The sequence below is a fragment of the Peromyscus californicus genome, unplaced genomic scaffold (assembly GCF_007827085.1).
Source record: "Peromyscus californicus insignis strain IS unplaced genomic scaffold, ASM782708v3 Scaffold_14__1_contigs__length_90479793_seg_2, whole genome shotgun sequence".
NCBI lineage: Eukaryota > Metazoa > Chordata > Mammalia > Rodentia > Cricetidae > Peromyscus > Peromyscus californicus.
Genome location: NW_026294436.1, coordinates 62,161,510 through 62,167,509, shown reverse-complemented (window position 1 = coordinate 62,167,509; position 6,000 = coordinate 62,161,510). Strand labels below are relative to the sequence as shown.

General features: G+C 44.9%; 1 long non-coding RNA gene across 1 annotated transcript in view; it reads right to left on the bottom strand.

The window, feature by feature from the left end:
* Window positions 1-2,072: 2,072 nt before the first annotated feature.
* Window positions 2,073-6,000, bottom strand: part of LOC128110038 (uncharacterized) — a 78,728-nt gene continuing 74,800 nt past the window's right edge. Inside the window, exons 4-5 of the long non-coding RNA XR_008218006.1 lie at window positions 5,671-5,720; window positions 2,073-4,717 (exon numbers count right to left, since the gene is read on the bottom strand). This is a non-coding gene — a long non-coding RNA (uncharacterized LOC128110038). The remainder of the gene's footprint in view (window positions 4,718-5,670; window positions 5,721-6,000) is intronic.

Here is a 6,000-nt window from a genome sequence, read left to right as displayed (position 1 = left end):
ATACACACACAAGATAATGTCACTAAAAGTGAATGAATTTGAGAAAAACTCAAAGAAATCTGATTACTAGGTCTATTTAATTGTTACATATGTCTTATTCATATAATATTCATGAATGTTCAGCAAATTACATAAAGTATAAATATGGGGGGGCAAAGACGATCTTTCCCTTATTACCAGGTTTTCTTGAAAACTTGGCCCCACATTGAAAGTGGGGGATTGGGGAGTGGGATACATGCAGGTCCCAATTCTTCCCCTTGCTTCCTTCTCAGGTCGCTGAGGCTGTGACATATTGTCCATAAAATATTCAAGTTTACCACGTTATACGTTGCCTGGAGAACTGTGAGAACCTATTTTTGCTGTTTATCATATGTTCTGTGCTCTACAAAGATGCCTCATTCTGACCAGCTGAAATTTAGAAATGTTTAACCTGAAAAGCATATTAGAAACCACACAATGAACTTTTCAAACAAAAATGAGCCGGTTGGTGGTGGTGCACATGCCTTTAATCCCAGCACTCAGGAAGCAGAGGCAGGTGGATCTCTATGAGTTCAAGTCCAGACTGGTCTACAGAGCAAGTTCCAGGACAGGTTCCAAAGCTACACAGAGAAACTCTGTCTCGGGGGGGAAAAAGAGAGAGAGAAAGAGAGAGAGAGAGAGAGAGAGAGAGAGAGAGAGAGAGAGAGAGAGAGAGAGAGAGAGAGAGAGAGAGAGAAGGGACAAATGCTTCCCCAAATGCCAGCTCTTTGTGAGGAATAGGTGAGTTCAGCGTTAACCTAATAAAAACATTGTTAGCTTGGGAATGAGGTGGGAGGGGAGAGGATGTTCTACTGGTGGAGACACAGGGCTTATTTGTTAAAGTGAAAATGAGATAATAACTACAAAAATGCTATAAAGTACTTAAGTTCGTGTACAGATCTCTGCTCAGTAAAATCACTGCCATGAAAACAGTTATGTCAAGTGCTATCAAAGTCCTAGAATTGTTCCAGTAAATGACTGGGTCTGTGCACTAACTGGAGCATCATGACAAGATCTATTTTGGTTGGTGGAAGTACCCCACACCCCAGAACTATTAGGTCTCAGGCTGCCCAAGTATCCAGAAATGAACTCAAGCTGAACTATAGGATTTCTGGCAGCTAGATAAAAGCCAGCATTCCTCAGGAACTTGTGAAACTGGTTCCCATCTGCCAAAAGGAGTCATTTCCCTTACGTCTGGCAGAAGGGACATATGGCTCCTTTGACCTGTACCTATGGCTGCATATCAAAGCCCATGCTGGCCTCCAGGCTCCCCATGCCAGTCTCCTGGCTCTTCCCTCCCCCAGCTACTCATTCTCCTTATAACCCTGGCCGTGTCCAGTCTGTTTTTCCTTCTCTCTGCTCTGGACCCTTCCAGATGCCTCTGGATGTTCTTTCTCTCTCATATCTACAATAAAAACCTTCTCCAATAATGGAACAGTCATGTTGGGACTTTCTTTACAGTGCCCGCTCACATACAAGAACGCATTTCTAAGGCATTTTATGCCTAAATGTTAAAAAGATTTACTGATGTGTAGGGTTTCCCATGCCTGGTTGCAGGGCACTTTGTGTGGTGTTCCTCCAGGCTATTGGAAACTGGGATATGCGGCAGGAGAAGGGCTTTTGGTGAGAAACTGGCTCCTCCTAGAAGCCCTAGAGATGATAGCAGGCATTAGGAGGATACTTGGGGTAAACAGGACAAGAGCATCAGCATGATCCAGGACCCCGGGGAAAACACTGCCTGAGATGAGCCAAAACCTAGCCCTCTCTGGAGTGTCCAGGGGCTGACTAGAGTAGCTGCCCTGTGGAAGGGCTTGTCTCCAGGCCTGCTGGAGGGACTAGGGTGATGTGGTGGGGCAGAACTGAGGATACCCCTTCTTTAGTCCTGTTCACAGCACTGGAAATCCTAGACAGGGTGTATTTTTTTTATTTTTTTTTGTACAGGTAAATATGAACATCAAGAGCAGGCAAGGAGAAGAAAATGAGCCAGGGAATCGTGTGTGTGTGTGTGTGTGTGTGTGTGTGTGTGTGTGTGTGTGTGTGTGTGTGTGCTTGGATGTATGTGTGTGTGTATGTGAATGTGCATGGGTATATGGGTGTGGATCTGTGTGTGTGTGTGTGTGTGTGTGTGTGTGTGTGTGTGTGTATGTGTGTGTGTGTGTGTTTGAATGTGAATGTGCATGAGTATATGAGTGTGAATCTGTGAGTGTGTGTGCTTGGATGTGAATGTGCATGGGTATATGGGTGTGAATCTGTGTGTGTGTGTGTGTGTGTGTATGTGTGTGTGTGTGTGTGTGTGTGTGTGTGTGTGTGTGTGTGTGTGTGTACCTGGATGTGAATGTTCAAGGATGTGTTTTTTCTTTCTCACCCACCTTTCCTTGACCTCCTGAGCTTGACATGAGGCCAAAGGGAAACCTCACACCCAGGGAAACTTGCAGTCGTTCACCCTTCCCCAGGAGCTCTGGTCCTGGGTTCAGAAAGGCCATTTGAGGAGCAGCAAGCTCACCAACATGAGTTTACCAGATGACTACCAGAACTTGCAAAATCCTCAGACAAGCACATGCAAGGGATGAAAATCAGTCTCTCACAATTAGTACATTTTAACACTCAAGTAAAAGAATTCCCAAGGATGATAGGATATTTGTTGGCTTTTAAGGACAGTGATCTTAAGGTTTTTTAAAGAACTGTAGTTTCTAAAGCTGAGAATTTTTATTTTTATTTTTATTTTATGTATTTATTTATGTATGTATGTATGTATTTATTTATTTACTAAAGTCTGAAGTGTGGGCTTGTCTTGGAAGTGGGGTCTGGAGATTCCAGTTTGGAAATCTTTTCGGAGCCTGGGCTGGAGGTGAGCAGAGGGACCTTCTCCCTCACAAGTCTCCAGTTTCCCCTTGCTCCAGCACGGGCCTTGCCTTTGTTTCTCATTGTTCCCTGCTGGCACATTTAAATGCTCACCTGGCCTCGGCCAGGGTTTTGAGCCTCTCCCTGATCTACCCAGGGAGAAAAGAGAATAATAGTGACGGATGAGAGCCGACACTGAGAGGTTGACAAGGGAGCAGGGCTTACAGGAGTGAAAATGGGGGGAAGGATGGAGAACGGAGACTTCTGAGAGATAGAGCCTACAGAGATGAGGAGTATAAAATCAGTGATTGGGAAATAATCCTGACTAAAGACTCTTGAGGAAAAAAATGTTAAGCGGGAGGTGCAAAGTTGGATTTCTGTGGTGCTTAATCAAATGTAGCTACAAACACAAACTACATATGCTTTATAATGACAGATTTTACAAACTGAACATTTATAAAATTTAATTAAGGCCCAGGATTCTGAGAAACTCTGAGACAATTCCGCTCATTAGGAGAGCATTTTAAAATCACCCAGAGACCATTTTCCTACGCACAGTACAGTGATGGACTCAAATTCTTTGGGTATATTTCAATTTCTGGAAGAAAAAAAAAGAACCCACGTGGTGTGTATCTACCCATCTTTTAAAAATGATTAAATGCTAGTCTTGGAGATTAGAATTGTAAAAGAAAAAAAAACATAAAGAGGGAAATGAGATCACATGGATTTATCTAAGTGAAATAGCCGAATTTGACTTCAGCTATTCTAAACAGGCCCCCAAGGCTCTTGAAATTTAAGAATAAAAATTACTGCAAATGAGCCAGAGTCACAAGTGGTCAGAGAGGCTGACACTGAAATCAGCAAGAAACTGCTTATTTTGCCTCTTGAAACAAAAATGAATTGTTTTGATGAATGGGAATTCCTTAATGAGTTACCATATGACATGCCAGCAATTTTTTCAATGTCAGCCACAGAAAGTTTTCATTTGTCTTTTGTTCGGCTACAGCTGCTTAAAAATAATAGAAGGTCAAGGCCACCAACACAACACTTCCCATTGTGGCCGTGGAGAGGCAAGATGTGCCCACCCTTCACCTCAGGAGAGGAAGACCAGCCCTCCTCCACCCTCCAACCTCCCTCTTGCCCTTCCTTTGCCTACACAGACTCCAAGCAGACACCAGTGGACTCACACATTGTGTCAGCGTGGGGGTCGGGTGGCCACATTAAACTCTAGGCTCCCAGGACAAGGATAGTGTGGGGAAACCTCAGGAGAAGGCTTGGCACCAGGGAAGGACATTGAGTTAGAAAGAAGAGTGTCTGGGGGCCATAGTGAGAAAACAAACAAACCGGAAACAGAGTCACTACACCTTACTCCAACGCCCTAGAGATTTCTTTCTCTGTACTCACATACACTTCAGTGCTGATGACAAAAGGGTGCAGAGGGATACTTCCTCACACCATCCAAGTGTGTCCTTCAGTTTGACTCATCTTCACACTGGCTTCCCAGAGTTAGCACAAGCCCCCGGGCCCCACAGGACTGTCCACACTGCAGATTGCTGGTTTTGTACTGGCCTACCAAACTTGTGCCTGACTGGCTATAAATCACGAGTTCCCTACATTCATCCTCCTTGGGGTAGGTAGCTTGGTCATGTTTACTGGTTCACTGAGAAGGGCACAAACTCAGGAACAGCCAGAAGGAAGGGATGCATAGAGTCAGGTATAGGGGAAGGGCTGTGAGGTTCCTTGGGGCCTTGACCCTCACAGCTCCTCTGTGTTCACCAACCTGGAAGTTCTCCAAAGCCTGTGGTTTAGGGTCTTTACGAAGCATATTAACTAGCTTCCTTATCACTTTGCTCACTACCTGGAAAACAGACAGACAGACAGACAGACAACAAGGAAGGAAGGAAAGATTGATTTTGAGCCATGGTTTCAGAGGGATTCAGTTCACCAGGGAAGGGAGGGGACCATGGAGCAGGGCTGCTCATGTTACAGTGGGCCAGCATGTGGTGGTATTGTGTTCCCCAAAATATTGTGTATCCTAATAAACTTATCTGGGGTCAGAGAACAGAAAAGCCACAATATTAAACATAGAGGATAGGCAATGATAGCACACGCCTTTAATCCTAGCATTCCAGAGGCAGAAATCCATGTGTTCAAGAATACAGCCAAGCATGGTGACTCACGCCTTTAATCTCAGAAAGCAAGCCTTTAATCCCAGGGAGTGGTGGTAGAAAGCAGAAATGTATATAAGGCGTGAGGACCAGAAACTAGAAGCTTTTAACTGGTTAAGCTTCAGGCTTTCGAGCAACAGTTCAGCTGAGACCCATTCCGGATGAGGACTCAGAGACCTCCAGTCTGAGGAAACAAGACCAGCTGAGGATCCGGCGAGGTGAGGTAGCTGTGGCTTGTTCTGTATCTCTGATCTTCTAGCTTCACCCCAATACCTGGCTCACAGGTTTGATTTTATTAATAAGAACTGTTAAGATTCCTGTTACACCAGCAAGCAGCAAATGATAGGAAATATCCAGGGATGAAACACCTGAAGGTCAGACCCTGGTGCCCAGCTGCCTGCTGGGAGTTGTGGCAGGGAGCCAATGTTTCCAGTGGGGACGTAGTATCCAGACACATGGGGACCTTTCAGGCTCAAACTGGAACACAGCGGCTGCACCACCACCATTCTATAGACATGACTGATGAAATTGTTGGCCATGGGGGAGAGGGCTAAAGGTGCTAAGCCTCATTTGTTGGTTCCCTTAGCAACCAGCTCCCATCCTTCAAGGCTTTTTCACTCAGGCATGGCTGAAAGAGACTTACCTCCTCCACTCAGGAAATTCCAAGGTGTTTTAGGAGCTCAGTACTAGGACCTGGGGATGAAGACCAAATTTACTTTTCTTATTGTGTCGTAATATCACACAGGGTGAGGGCATAAATGGAAGAGACCATAAAACCAAAAGCATTAGGTGGAGGCAACATAGGGCTGAGATGTGCCAAACAATCCAAGTTCAGAAACTGCAAAAGTCAAACGGATTTGGGGTTTGAGGATAGCAACTACTCAGGAGCTGTTTCTGCTAAAAAACCATCGGCTCCTCACATGGCCCCATGAAGTACTAAAAACAAGATGAAGACGGCATCATTGCCTTTATT